Source organism: Rhinatrema bivittatum, chromosome 11, assembly GCF_901001135.1.
Source record: "Rhinatrema bivittatum chromosome 11, aRhiBiv1.1, whole genome shotgun sequence".
Taxonomy (NCBI): Eukaryota; Metazoa; Chordata; class Amphibia; order Gymnophiona; family Rhinatrematidae; genus Rhinatrema; species Rhinatrema bivittatum.
Window position 1 is genome coordinate 18,522,344 of NC_042625.1, and position 15,945 is coordinate 18,538,288.

Sequence of the window (15,945 nt, forward strand, 5' to 3'; positions counted from 1 at the left end):
TGGCACCAACCTTTGCTACGGAACCTTTCTATGCCTTGCTCGCTGCCTGCCCAGACCCTTGGCCTGAATCCAGTACCTGTCCGATTGCTGCCTGTGCTGACCTCTGCTTGTCTCTGGACATTCTCTCTCACTGCCCTAAGGACATTTGCCTGTCCTGCCAGCTCCTGAAACCCAAGGGCTCAACCTGCGGGGAATGGGGCTGGTTCAGGTGAAGGTCCAACTCAGTCCTTTCGAACAGCATTTCTGCCAGCTGTTGGCATGAGTCTAGTATGTTTGCCTACTAGGCTGCGTCAACCACACCACAGCACAAGGGCTTACAAATATGACACTGGTTAAAATTGGAATGCAATTTGGCATCTGCAATACCACTTCATATTCTTGCAGGAATGAAGTTAACTAGAGCCTTAAAAGCTATTTCGTCTATAAATGCAACACACAGAACTTTTCAAGAATTTGATGAAAAATTATCAGTACCATGGAAATGTACTATGCTTTCCTTACCTGGTATAATCCTTTTCTTAAGATAAATAAAAATTATATTAATTAACCTACAAGGCAATCTAACGGAATGTGGGCATTGGACCAGATTTTGGAAAAAGACCAATTAATTGCCTTTCCAGTTTTGGTTGAAAAATATGGATTACCTGCATCTCAGTTTTTTAAGTGGATACAATTCTGAGATAGTGCAGCCTTACTATTGAATATAGCCAGCTATCTTAAAGTTAGCCAGCTAATTTAGTAAGTGCCCAAATCTTCATTTAGATGGATTACTTCTGAGGTATCTGGCTTTAGAATATGGATCTCTTTGTCTCAGCATATTAGAAACTTCTCTGTACATTTAATTTTACTAATAATTTAAGCATGGAAAGGGCATGGATTTGAATTGTCCTGATTGGCAGATTCTGGCATTCAACTATCAGAGTCTCCTTGTCATCTAATACAATGATACCCATGTACTTTGTGGTTCATAGGTCTGTTTAGAGTCCTTTGAAATTTTTCAGAGCAGGGCTGGCATCATCAAGTAACTGCTGGTCTTTTGGCACAATTAATGCATCTCTCTCTCACATGTGGTATATTTATGCCCAAATGTTTACTTATTTTGGAAGAAAGTATGAGAAATGATTGCTGGTATACTGCAATTGAGTATTCTCTCTCATATCAATTAATCATATTGAAATCTTGTATGCTCAATTTATGTTTATTGCCTCATCAAAAGAAATGGCTAGATTTCCTGTTGTGTTCTGCAATTTATGTGATTACATGTAATTGGAAAGGTAATAGTATTCTTGAAGTTAACTTTTGGTGGAACAAAGTCTGTATGCTATATAAGTATGAAAGTGTTGCAGCTGAAAAACACAATGGAATGGGTCATTTGAAGAAAATGTAGAGAAATGCTGAAATGTATTTAGCCTTGGAGTAAACTGAGATGACATATATATATATATATATATATATAGTTCTACTGTTTTTATATTTGTATAATGGCATGTACGATTCTTAATCCAATGGAACATTGCTGTATTATTTGATTAACTGCCGAATTAAATTGCCGAAGGGGCGCAACAAAGGGGCCCTCCCCTTTGTGCACCCTTTTGTGCAACCCTTGTGCTTGTAAAAAAAAAAAAAAAATCTTTTATATTTTTCTTTTATTTAAACTTTATTCCAATTCTTTACCTTTTCTTTTCGCTTGTTAATAATTTTAATTAGAAATGTTCTTTGTATTAGACTATGGAAATTTATTTCCTGCTATTCTGTTTAATGTAAACCGGTATGATTTACATCGGATGTAAGAATGTCGGTATATAAAAATTAAAAATAATAATAATAATAACTGTTTTGTATAACTTATAACTCCAGAAAGAAACTTGGACATATAAAAAAAAAAGAAAAGAAAAATGGGTTGCAGAGTAACCACAGATAATTGTCAGAAGTACAAATGAAAGAGAGGTAGACCCCAGTCTGTTTACAGGAGGGTAATATGCACGTGAATAAGGCAATAGGGTCAGAGAAGATGTATCTGAGGTTAACAATGGAGTTTAGAGAGGTAAAAGTGATCATTTTTTTAGTCATTCTTTGGAGGTAGAAATAGTTCCAAATGGCTGGAGATAGCCATGTGTAGTCACTCTTCATACAAGTGGGAGCAAGGAGAATGCTAAACAGCTACATGCTGGTTAACCTCATCTTTATTGTGGAATCTCTAGTTTAGTGGTTTTAGTTCAGCATGTTTTGTTTTTCATAAAAGGTTTTGTCAAATATTTTTGCTTGATTTCTTTGAATGGACAAGCAGTGAATGAACCTGAGGAAGGTATTAGATTTTTTTTTTCAGTAAGGCCTTTGACACAATCATTACCAGGGACCCATTAACCAACTGAGCAGTCTGGGAATGGTTCTAAAGTGTTAAACTGGGTTAGAAACTAGCTAAGTGACAGGCAGCAGAAGGTGATAGCAAACAGAATTTACAAGGAAATGGCACTGGCTGGTGAGGCATCATAGGGATCAGTCCTTTGATCAGTTGTATTTAATATTTTCCAAATAAGAATGGCTAGAAGAGAAGATATGCTTTTCTGCAGATGCCTCTAAGATCTATAACAGGGCTGACATACCAGAAGGCATGAAACCATGGACAGTGATCTAAGAAATTTTGAGGTCAAAGGTTTTCCAGCTAAGACAAATGCAGAATTATGCATATAGGGCTCTGAATCGCAGGACAGCAATTCATGAAGGGGGAGAATGTCTGGAAACCAAACAGGAAAAATAAAGGACCAATATAAGTAATAACTTCTTAACCAGCCAGTCCTTGAGAATATAATTACACAATTAATCGTTTTTATACTCTACTAAGCAACAACTGCAACAATTCTATCTGTGCAGCTGCCATCTGCTTGACTTGGTCATTATCTACCAAGCCTATAACAAATCTAGATGCAAGCTTTACAGCTTTGCATAGAATGGGAGAGTAAAGAGTTGGGGAGAAGGGGTGGGGAGTTTACAAGCTACAGGTCATGAATCCCATTTGAACAGAACAGTCATCATGAAGAGAATTAATCTTCTTGCCAACACTCAGGGTAACTATGGTGATAAGAGCAGATTCCAAGGTTTGTGTAATGAGGTAAAAGTACATTAGAGGTTCTAAATTGAATAAAATCAATTCAAAGGTTCTTTTACATGGTTTCTGCATAATGTATATATATATATATATATATATATACACATTATGGGGGTAATTTTCAAAAGGAGTTACGCATGTAAATGTAACTACTATTGTAGCAATTTCCAAAAGCCATTTACTGGAGTAAAGTGCACTTACACAAGTAAATCCTATGGACAATTCAATGGCATATATTATAGCAATTTTCAAAAGCCCACTTACTCAAGTAAAGTGCTTTTACTCGAGTAAAACCCTGTTTTACTCGAGTAAATGCTTTTTAAAATCAGGCCCTATATGTGTGTGTGTGTGTGTGTGTGTGTGTGTGTGTGTGTCTGTATGTACAAATTTAATTTTATAGTCACATTGTGTAAGAGTTAAGTGGCTGACAGTCTACCTATTTCTAGTGAAATTTGGGTTAGCTGATTTTATTGGGCAACAGTTTGGAAAAAAATCTCTGAAAAAAAATATTATGCATTACACCATGCCCTTATGAAATAAAAATCACAATGTATTACTGCACAGAGGAATTTGGAAGAAAAGAATGTGCCCTCCTACTCCATGAAGATCCAACTCAAGTTCCTATTTATACATGCAGATTTATTTCTTTGCCTATTGGTTCATTTCTGGCCTGAACTGGTAGGCAAATGTCTATACACCTCATACTTTGCTGGCTCTTTGCTCAGAAGAAAGAGAGAATTTTGGAGGAACAGCTGCAATTTATAAAATACATGGAACAATGTGTATTCTGCTCTATATAATCAGCTGTGGCAAGAGAACATGTATGTATGTATAATCCACAATGTTCATACATCACCAAGAAAAGAAAAGCAAAAAAACATAAGAGCAAGTTTGTTTACCATAAATTGTGTTTTCCGTAGATAGCAGATGAATTAACCATACTGTCTGGGTACGTCCTCCATGCCACTAGGTGGCGGAGCTCTCCAAGTATGGTTAAGTCTTTCAGCTAGGCACTCCATCTTGTATATCACTCACTCTGCCTGAGGTACCTCAGTCTGTATCAAAGCAAGTGTTATGCCATGTCAGAACTGTCTGGGGAGGCGGGCGAGTCAGCATGGCTAATTCATCTGCTATCTACAGAAAACACCGGTTACGGTAAGCAAATTTGCTCTTTTCACGTAGATAAGCAGCTGAATTAGCCATGCTGTCTGGGAGTCTCCAGCTGACGTATTGAGCAGTTGATGTTATTGGTCTTTGTTTACTGGGATGTATTGGTGAACAGTTACTATGAAGGCTGTTTATGTGAGGTACATGTGCTCTTCTGTAGGATAGTGCGTCCCAATAGCGTGTCATCCACAACTTGCTTTTCTAAGCAGTAATGGGATGTGAAAGTATGTAAAGATGACGACATCGCTTCTTTACAGATGTGTATGATAGGTGTTTCATGAAAGTGGGCAACTGAGGTCACCACAGTTGTTACTTGATGCGCTTTGGAATTGCCAATATCGACTGCGATCATTTATGGTAACAAATTTGTATACCATTGGACATCCAGGTGGAAATCTTTCTTTTTGTCACTGGACGTCCTTTGGCGTTAGGAATGAATGAAAGAAACAGTTGTGAAGGACTGTGTGGTGAATGGGTGCACTGTATACAATATGGAAAAGCACACTTACCGTCCAATGTAAGGTCTACTCATTGTCATTTTTATGAGTGTTGGAGGAAAAACAGGTAAGGTGATAGTCTGGTTGAGATTAAAACTAGATATTACCTTTGGTAGAAAACTTAGGGTGAGTTCGTAAGGTCACCCTTGTGATGATGGAATTGAGGATAAGGAGAGTAGTGAACTATTTATTTATTTATTTTAGAAATTTTTATATACCGCGGCACGTTTAGAACATCACCTCGGTTTACAATAAACAATAATTCAGCAACAGGCTTTACAATCTAACGGTTATAGAACAAAACATATATCCAAATAATTCCATGAAAGATAGAAAACATATAATACAGATTAAACATGCCTAATACAATTAAACAAGCCTAAAATGGGCAGTCAAATAACAGGTAATTATAAATAACTAGGTATTTTCTAACAAAAGTAGTAATGTGACTCAATCTTGAATTGTAATAGTAGAATGGATTGTATTTTAGGAGAAACATAAATAGATTACATGGAGTTGCCGGCGGGAAAAATTATTGCGGTAGAGTGGATAACAGAGATAGGATGGAGTAATTGGCAGATCAGGTTGAGAAAGATTCCAGTTAAGGGTAAGCTTGTTTGAATAGCCAGGTTTTGAGGTTTTGTTTAAACTTCTTATGGCAGGGCTCCTGGCATAGGTCAGTGGGCATTTTGTTCCAAAAGTTGGTTCCAGCAATAGTAATTGAGCGTTCTCTCGTCGAAACATGTTTGATATGCTTGAGAGTGGGAGTTTGGAGTTTGGCTTGGTGGATAGTTCTTGTTGGTCTATTTGATTTGTGAAATGTGAAATGATCAGAGAACCATTGCATTTCTTGGTTATAGATAGACTTGTGAATGAGGGTAAGTGAACAAGCCTTCCCATAACTACTCACTTCAGCCTTGGTTCTTATCCGCATCATGAGTACACTATCCAACTTGAGGCCTTCATAGTCCTCCCCTATTTAATTTCCCTGCTTTTCGCCTAAGTTATACAGACCCAATTCTCTATACTTGCTTCACCCATTTTATGTTTATCCAGGTTATTTCTACCCTGTTCATTGTTTTAATCCAGGTTACTTCTACCCTGTTCATTGTAAAACAAGACTTTGTCTCTGTTATTTTTTGCTGGCTGTAATGTAAACCGAAGTGATAATTAATCTTGTTAATTGAACCTCGGTATATAAAAAGTTATAAATAAAATAAATAAATAAGTACTTTGTACAATATCCTGGATGCTACAGGTAGCCAGTGCAGGGATTGTAGAGCAGGAGTGATGTGTTTGTGGCGGTGTGCATTGGTTAGTATGTGGGCAGCTGCATTTTGTAGCATCTGTAAAGGTTGTAGCGAATTTTTTGGCAGACCTAGGAGGATGGAGTTGCAGTAGTCGAGTTTTGATAGTATTGTGGCTTGTAGGACTGTACGGAAGTCGTTAGGGTGTAGGAGTGATTTAATTATTTTTAGCGTATGTAGTTTGAAGAATCCATTTTTGACTGTGGCCGATATGAATTTTTTTAAAGAGAAATGGTTATCAATGATTATGCCGAGGCTGCGTACCTGCTGTACCATGGGAGAGCTGGATTGTGGAATGTGAGAATAGTTGAGGGAAGAGTTGTTCTGCGGTGTGATGATGAGTAGTTCTGTTTTTGCAGTGTTTATTGCTAGGAAGTTTTCCGTGAGTAGATTCTTTATTTCTGTAAGTGCCAAATCCCAGATTTTCAGGGCATTATTTAGGGAGTCATTGATGGGGATGAGGATTTGCACATCACATGCGTATATGAAGTGCAGGAAACCCAGTTTATTCAAAAGTTGACAGAGAGGGGTGAGGTAGATATTGAATAGAGTCGAAGATAGAGAGGAACCTTGTTGCAGGTTTTTAGGTTTAGATTCATGGCAGCCAATTTTTACACTGTATTTCCTATCACTAAGAAAGGATTGGAGCCAGCATAGGGCGGAGCCAGCAATACCAATCTGAGCGAGGCGGGTGATAAGAGTATGGTGGTTAACAGTATCAAATGCAAAGGAAATGTCAAGTAGCGCTAGTATGTAAGAGTGTCCAGAGTCTAGGGCTTTTAGTATAGATTCTGAGAGTGATAGTAGAAGGGTTTCTGTGCTATGGTACTTGCGGAATCCATACTGTGATGGGTAGAGTAGTTGATTCTCATCTAGGAATTCTGTAAGCTGCTTGTTAATGATTTTTTCTATTATTTTAGATAGAAAAGGGAGGTTTGATACTGGGCGGTAGTTAGAGGGTTCAGTAGGGTCCAAGTCCAATTTCTTGAGAGTCGGCTTTATTATGGCATGCTTAAGATGTGTAGGTACCAGGCCAGCGGTGATAGATTTGTTGATAATGTCCGAGATCGGTTTGGCTATCGTTGTAGGAATAGGGAGGAGAGTTTTAGTTGGCATTATATCAAAGGGATGCATTGCAGGTTTGATCTTTTTGAGTATTGCTTCTATTTCTATTACACTCGTGGTTTCAAAGTTTGTAAGGGTGGCTGGATGTTGAAGCGTTTGATGAAGATTGTGTGTGAGAGAATAGTGGGTGGGGGAGTTGATGTGTGTGTTAGAATTAGTAGCAATGGTGGTAGAGGGTGAAGTATAAAAGCGTGCCATGAGAGTATCAATTTTGTCGTGAAAGTAAGTGGCTAGTTTCTCACATTTGTTCTTGTCCTTGCTTTCTGCATTAATATTTGCTAGAGGGGTGATGAGGCTAGATACATATTGGAAAAGAGCACGAGGGTTGAATTGGTAGTAGTGGATCCTTGATGCATAGTAGTCTTTATTTATTATTTTATTTATTTGGAGATTTTTATATACCGCGGTACGTAAAGGTCTATATCACCTCGGTTTACATTAAACAAAACCTTAGCACAAGGCTTTACAAGTAATAGGTTAAACAGTAAGTAAACAATAAATAGCAACAGGTTTTACATAGAACAGTTCATAGGAGAGTAAACAATTAACTTCAACAGAAGGTGACAACTTTATACAGCAAAACTGATTTTCAATTCAAGTTAGACATTGATCAACTATAGTATGCTTGTTCAAACAACCATGTTTTGAGGTTTTGTTTGAACGTTTTGTGGCAGGGATCACAACGTAAGTCCAAAGGCATATTGTTCCATAAGTTGATCCCAGCAATCGAGAAGGAACGTTCTCTTGTGGACACGTGTTTGATGTATTTGAGTGGATGAGCAGCTAATTTGGCTTTGTGGATATTTCTAATTGGTCTATTAGATGTGTGGAAAATGAGCTGGTCAGAAAACCATTGCATTTCTTGGTTGTGTATTGATTTATGGATGAGAGAAAGCACTTTAAAAGTGATCCTGTAAGTTACAGGAAGCCAATGTAAAAACATTAAAGCAGGGGTGATGTGTTCGTGTCTTTGGGTATTCGTAAGTAAGCGAGCAGCAGCATTTTGCAGCATCTGTAAAGGTTGAATTATGTTTTTTGGGAGACCCAGCAGTAGTGCGTTACAATAGTCTAGTTTTGGTAAGATAGTAGCTTGCAACACTGTCCGGAAGTCCTGTGCATGTAAAAGAGGTTTAATTCTTTTGAGCGTATGTAACTTAAAGAAGCCATTTTTAATAGTAGATGAGATAAAATTTTTAAAGGAGAAGTGATTGTCAATCATGACCCCCAGGCTGCGGACGTGCTTTAAATGGAGGCTGTCAGTTGTAAGGATAGATGATGTGTTAGCAGTGTTGTTCTTGTTCGGTGTGATGATGAGTAGTTCCGTCTTGTTCGTGTTTATTGCTAGATATTTTTCCGTGAGTAGCTCTTTTATTTCAGCAAGGGCCGTATCCCAAGTTTTCAGGGCTTTGTCCAGTGAATCATTGATGGGAATGAGGATCTGCACGTTGTCGGCGTATATAAAATGGTGGAGATCCAATTTGACTAGTAGTTTACAGAGCGGAGATAGATAAACATTGAATAGAGTTGATGACAGTGAGGACCCTTGTGGGACACCTTGTGCTAGATTTCTGGGTTTTGAGGTTTGGTGTCCTATCTTGACACTGTATGTCCTGTCTTTCAAAAAAGATTGGATCCAGCATAATGCAGTGCCATTGATGCCAATTTGAGATAGTAGAGAGAAGAGGATATTGTGGTTTACAGTATCAAACGCCGAAGAGATGTCCAGAAGTGCTAGAAGATAAAAGTGACCAGTATCCATATTTTTGAGAATGGTGTCAGAGAGTGAAACGAGCAAGGTTTCAGTGCTATGGTTCTTCCGGAATCCATATTGCGAAGGGAAAAGTAGCTGATTTTCGTCTAGAAAGTCAGTGAGTTGTTTGTTTATGACTTTTTCTAGGATTTTAGATAATAAAGGGAGATTCGAAACTGGTCGATAGTTTGCTGGTTCAGCGGGATCTAGATCAGGTTTTTTGAGAGTAGGCTTTATAATGGCGTGTTTAAGTTGCGTGGGAAAAACCCCATCTGTTATGGATTTGTTTATGATGTTAGAAATAGCCGGTGCAATTCTAGTTGGAATGGCCAGGAGTGTTTTTGTTGGCATTATATCAATTGGGTGTAAGGCTGGTTTTATTTTTTTTATTATTGCTTCAATTTCTAATGTAGAGGAAGTTTCAAAGTTTGCAAGTATGGGTGCAGTGCTTGTGGTGTTTGAGGGCAGTAGATTTACTGGCAGAACAGGGGAGGAAAATCGAGCCATTATATTATTAATCTTGTCCTGGAAATAGGAGGCCAATTTCTCACATTTATTTTTATCCTCATTTTCAGCGTAGATGTAAATTGAAGGAGAGATTATGTTAGAGACGTATTGGAAGAGGGCACGTGGATTGAATTGGTATTGATGAATTTTTGACACGTAGAAGTTTTTCTTGGCTCATCAGTTGATTTTCTTTCTTAGCTTTGTCTGTAGTTTTACGGTATTCGTGAAGGAGTGATCAGAATATTGAAAGTAGTGCTGAGATTTGGTTTCTACGCCACTTCTTTTCCGTTTTTCGTAGCTCGGATTTCATATTTCTAAGTTCAGGGGTGTACCAGGGTTTTTTTTTCTTTCTTCTCTGAGGATATTTCTTTAGTGCATAAGGGGCAGAGATTATTTGCTATCTCTCTGGTGATTTGGTGCCAGGAGGAAACTGCCGAGTCAGCATCAGAGAGGTCTAAATTGCTTAGACCTTGTGTTATAGGGTCAATAATATCTTCAGGTTTGCAATGTTTTCTGAATGTTATGGTCTTTTTATTGTGGCGTGGAGGGTGGGAGGTGAATTTCATTGTGCAGTATGTGTCTATCCGGTAGTGGTCAGACCATGGAATGGGAGTGCATTTGGGAGAGTCAGTTTGAATGAGGGAATTTGTAAAAATAACATCCAGGGTGTGTCCTGCTTTGTGAGTGGGGTTTAATTTGTTTTGTTTAAATCCAAGTGCATTCAATGAGGCCAGGGTTGCTTCGCAGGATGGTGAGAGAGGAGAGCGGTCAAAGTGGAGATTTAAGTCTCCTAGGATGATAGCAGGGGTGTTGATGTCAATGTATTTGGAAATGTATTCAGTAAGTGGCGAAAGGTTGTTTTCAAGCGAATGCTTGAAAGTCACTAACTCGTCCCGCTGATGTGAAGGCCGCCAGGAAAAGTACTTACCATGAGAGGTATCGAAGGTTACAAATTTCTAATGGTTCAAAGTGTGGACGCACCTGTTGTTTCAGGATTATGTAAATATTCCATGTCACTGGTGGTTACTTTATTGGTGGACGCAGGTGTAGTTCACCTTCCATGAACTTGGAAATAAGCGAATGATATGAAATAGATTCTCTGTTTAGAGAAGTATGGTAAGCTGTTATAGCGCTTAAGTGAACTTACAGTGAAGATGTGGCAAGACTTTCACTGTATAGGAAATAGAGGTAAGAAAGAAGGTACTTTGGTGGACAAGGCAGAGGGTCCATGTCCGTTGTGGAGCAGCAGGGAGTGTAGCAAGACCACTTTCTCTGGTAGTTGAGTCTGGTCAAAGGCTTCCTTGAAGACAGTATTATGTCCTGGAGGGAAGGATGTAAGGTAAAATTGCGGTAGATGATCCGTTCAACCTGCACATCGTTATGTGGAGGAAGGAGTGAAGAAGATACTGTAGGGATCCGTTGTCCTGGGTCAGAAGATTAGGATTGCTGCTCAGGGGAATTGGGTCTGTGATGGACAGATGTAGTCGATAACTGTACTATGGTTGTCTCAGCCATGTTGGTGTGATAAGAATGAGATTCGACTGCTCTCTGATGCATCTCTGGATTGTAGGAGAGTGGAGAAGTATCGGAGGGAACGCATAGAGTATGTTGTGAGACCAGTCATGAGGAATATATCTGGAGCTAGTCTGCAGAAATTCTCCAGCTTCCTGTTGGTTTCGGTTGTAAAGAGGTCGATGGAAGGAAGACCTCATATGGAGAATAAGTGTTGCGCAACCTTTTGAGCTAGTTCCCATTCATGGGAATGAAAAATGCTGTTCCTTTGGGCTGCCCTGGAATTGTGTGTTCCGGGAAAATAAGTTGCTTGAAGAAGGATGGATCGGTGATGAGTCCATCCTAGTATCTGAACTGCTACTCTGCAGAGGTTCCAAGAACCTGACCTTCCTGTACTTATGTAGAACATTGCAACTTGATTGTCGTAGGAATCATTACTACCTACTGTGGTAAGGTGCTTTCGAAGGGTGGAAGGGCATTTCTGTCCACCATGAGTTCTAGGAGGTTTATGGGTCGCGCGTGTTCCTATGTGGTCCAGAAACCCTGAGTCTGTCAGTGGGCTAGGTTAGCCCCTCATCCTCTGGGGAATGTATCAGTAGTAAGTGTTACATGATGCCCAAGGGGTCGTAGAGGTGAACCCGTGAGTAGTGTTAATGGGAGAAGCCACCACTGTAGGTCTGTTTACATGTTGTTGTTATGGTTATAGGGTTGGACCATGGATGAAAGATCTGATCCTATTGGCTGTATAGACCTCATTGGAGAGGATGCATATGTAGGCGTGTATGAGGAGCTACGCACATGGCCGCTGCCCTGTGGCCTAATATGATTAGGATTTGGCGCGCCAGAACTGTTGCATTGTGAAGTAGAAGTGACGCCAGTGTGGAGAGAGCTAATGCTCTCGGATGTGGTAGGAAAGCCTTGTTCTGAATGGTGTCGATATTTGCTCCCATGAATTGCAGAGTTTATATTGGTTCTAAATGTGATGTTTCGTAAATTACTGGGAGGCCTAGATTGTCTAGGCAGGGAAATAGTTCGTAGTAGACTGTCCTGTAGGAGAGTCTGATTTGGTGCTATGAAGAGCACATCGTCTAGATAGGAAATTTTGTACCCCGTAACGACGAAGGTGCGCCAGCACTACTGCTAGACATTTTGTGAAGACCGTGGGGGCAGATGAAAGGCCCAAAGGAAGGACCTATATTGGTAGTACCTGGTTGTCCGACTTGAAAATAGGTAGGACCAGGAATCCGGAATCATTGGTATGTGCATCTTTCAAATTCAGGGAACACATCCCCTCCTTGGGTCGTAGAATTGGAAGAACGGACTTGTGGGAAGTCCTTGCACTTCTCTTTGTAGAGATGTTTGCTGAGTGAATGACCTCTTAGGAATTAGGAAATATTAAGAATAGAATTTCTGATAGATTTCTTGGTAGAGTAGTCTCTGAATGCAATGATTCTGGAGAAGAGCACTGATTACCCTCAGTATGGAAATTGGTGTTCTATAATAGAGAAGACCCAAGGATCCAAAGTGATGAGCTTCCAGGATGGAAGGAAGTTGGGTCCCCTGCATTACTCATCAGAAATATGTGCGCAGGTGGTGGTATGATTCTGAAAAACCCAGCTAGGTTTTGCGGTTTAGGGCTAGTTGTTAAAGTGGCTGATGAGGTTGTATTCCTCCTCTTTTCCACTTTTTTTTTTTTTTGAAAGTCATCTGGTGATTTATTATCGTACGGTGGTGGTGAAAAGAGGAAGCCTGAACTTAGAAGCTGCCTGTATCATCCCGTCCACTAGCAGGGAGTGAAGGGGAAGGTGCACAGTAATATGGAAGGAGAATGTGCACGGCACCTAACTATGAATTCCCGGTCTTAATGCTGTGGTAGGGCCACGTCAACATTTTTTTTTGTACCCAGCATCTTCTGTCGTGAACCCACGAGGATGTCATAGGCTTCAGCATAGCAGGCGCTATTTGTGTCCTTGGTGGGGCGGGATTGGGTATACCGGTCCATGAATTTTTTTTTTTTTTTTACCGTTATTAGGCTTTAGCAATTTTGAAGTACGCGTTTGTTATGTGGGTCTTGCGGTGACCCTTCCCTTTTCGTGGACTTCTAGGCGTGCTCATGGGAGCCTTTGCGTTATTGCTGACTACATTTCCTATTTTTTATTTTTTTTCCTTAGGCAGCGGATGCTGTGATAGCGTCAGGTAGATGGTGTGCATAAGTTACTATGTACTCGGCGCATATGTCCAGCCGCGTCCGGTGTTTCTGCCGGCGTTCAGTGCATCCCGCCGTTTGGTGGATCCCGTGCCTGTGCCAGTATCCTGCGCGTTGCGCCCGCGTGACTATGTCCGCGCCTGTTTGGATGATGTGCCGGATGGTCTGGGGCATCCGAGACCCGCATCAAGACCAGGGCGAGCCAGTGTGTGCTGATGGCTCTGCGCAGGCTAGCAGTTGGATGCGTCGGCACCCGGCCAGTGTAACGATGGCTAGGGCATGTGTCGATGTGCCGGGCCCATGGCACAGTCGCCGATGTGCCTGTTCCACGGTACACTGTCTACAGTGCACTGTCCGATGTGCCAGCTCCAAGGTGCCCTCGGCGCATGCACCTGATGCGCTGTCTCCAAGGCGCAAGCGGCAATGCGCCGGCTCTCTCAGCGCACATGTCAATGCGCCCACTGTCACTGCGTAGGCGCCAATGCGCCGGTTCCTTGGAGCAGGCGCCCATGTTCCCGGTCCTCGGCGCAGACGCCCTTGCGCCGTTTTCTTGGCGCAGGCACCAATGCGCCGTATCCTTGGCATAGGTGCCGATGCGCTGGCTCCCTGGCATAGGTGCAGATACGCCCTCCTCGGCGCAAGCGCCGATGCGCAAGCGCCGATGCGCTGGCTCCTCGGCTCAGGCATCGATGCGCTGGCTCCTCGGCGCAAGCACCAATGGGCCGTCTCCTCTGCTCAGGCGCCGATGCGCCTGCTCCACGGTGCACGCACCCACACCCTCGGCGCATTTGTTGATGCGCCGGCTGCTCGGCGCAGTACATTGATGTGCCGGCTCCTCAGCGCACTTGCTTGAAGCGCCGGCTCCTCGGCGCAGGTGATTGATGCGCCAGCCTTTCGGCTCCTGGGCCAATGTGCCCTCGAATCAGTGACGTGCCGGTTCTCCGGCTCTCACATTGACGCGCCGGTCCTTCGGCGCCACCGCGACTAGTTTTGGCCTCTGAGATCGAGAGGCTGTCAGCGCCCCAGCAGGGCAGAACATCCCGGAGCCGATTTTAAACTTGGTGCTCTTTCAGTAGCCGGTACGTGAGAAACAACAGCTGCAAAGCACCCCTCCCCCAGTCTCTACTCGGTGCCAGCCTGGGTAGACTGGGTGGTAACCAAAGAGACAAAGTAAGCATCGAGTAGTTTGGAGGTGGGGGGGGGGGGGGGGGGAAGGGGTGCCCCGAGATGCTGAACAATCTCATGAGGGCAGCTTGAGGAAGTTTTTTTTTTTTTATTGATGATATATGTCTTCATCTTCGTTTTCCCTTTTTGTCAAGAGGATTTTAGATAGAAATATAACTGTTTTGTTAAGTATAGTGAAGATAAATAGAGAGCCCCGTGCACTGTGTTGTGCGGGAAATTTTAGGCTGAGGTACCTCAGTCAGAGTAAGCGATATACAAGATGGAGCGCCTAGCTGAAAGACTTAACCATACTTGGAGAGCTCCGCCACCTAGTGGTACGGAGGACATACCCAGACAGCATGGCTAATTCAGCTGCTTATCTACGTGAAAATAAATTATAAATGAGTAACCCAGCAGAAATCTCACACCATCAAAAGAATGGAAGTTTCACAGTAAGGATTAACTTTACTGCTTGCCCCTAGTTAGGGGGCAGCAGGGGCAAAACAACCTAAAACTCCACATATTGGAGTTTCTACAACTTTATTGCTTGTAAAATTTGATCCAGTTTTCACCAGTGAGTTCCTTTTCAGCTTCCTGACAATAGTGCAGCGTTCCCTGGTGCACTGTGAAGTAATTCTCTGCTAGCAACAATAAAAATGTATTTTTTTATTTATTTAGCAACACTCATATACTGCATAATTTATCAGACATTAAAAGCAATTCACATAAAATCACATACATAATAATATAAAACACATAAATTGACATAATAATACATAAAATAATATCAACATAAATAAAATACAACATATAAATATGAATTGCTGGTACTAACAGATATTTCTTTATTCCTTTAAAGGAAATATAAAGTTTTAACCATCTTCCTAAATTTCAGATAGTTGCATTCATTACAAACCAATACTGGCAAGCTATTCCATAGTAAAGGTGGAATAGCTTGACAAACAGCACCAGGGCAGATTCCACAATAGCTCTTATATTCCTACAATTGGTTTATAAACAAATTCAACAGTGGCAGATCTTGGTTGAATAGTAAAAAAACTAATATGTGTACATATGTAGGAGTATGGACCCCCAACAACACAATAATAGTACTTTAATTATGCAAACTTTAATTTGATTTGCATTTTTCCTTATGATTATTTTGATCTTCATCTGCAGTGGGCATAACAAAAATATGAAAAGTGTTTGTCGAAATGGGTTGTTTTGCTTGAGCAAGTTGTCAACGCATCCATATCTGGGAACTCCCTGCATGTCCATAAATGAAATACCTAAGTCTCATAGCAATGAGATTATTTTTGAACCCTTATGAGCTTGCGCTACAGGAAGATCGATTAAAAATTGCCAGGTAGAATTCTATCAACACTAACAATCAATTTATGCATCAAAGATGTATTCTTCACCAAAAACGGACAAGATGGGTTCTTTCTAATAATTCTGCCGAAACATGAAATGAGTTCTGTGGTTCAATCAGTCACATTTCCATAACTATGCATGTTTTGTCGCTTAAATCTAAATACTTGAAAGCTGAGAGCAGGGTTACTATCTGAATGAAGGAACTATAGCATGGTAAGAGTCCAACGAGA

The 15,945-nt window shown here is 41.0% G+C and overlaps 1 protein-coding gene across 4 annotated transcripts in view; it reads right to left on the reverse strand.

Annotated features, from left to right (window-relative positions):
- GRK3 (G protein-coupled receptor kinase 3) overlaps positions 1 to 15,945 on the reverse strand; it is a 551,671-nt gene that overhangs the window by 92,769 nt on the left and 442,957 nt on the right. The window lies entirely within an intron of this gene.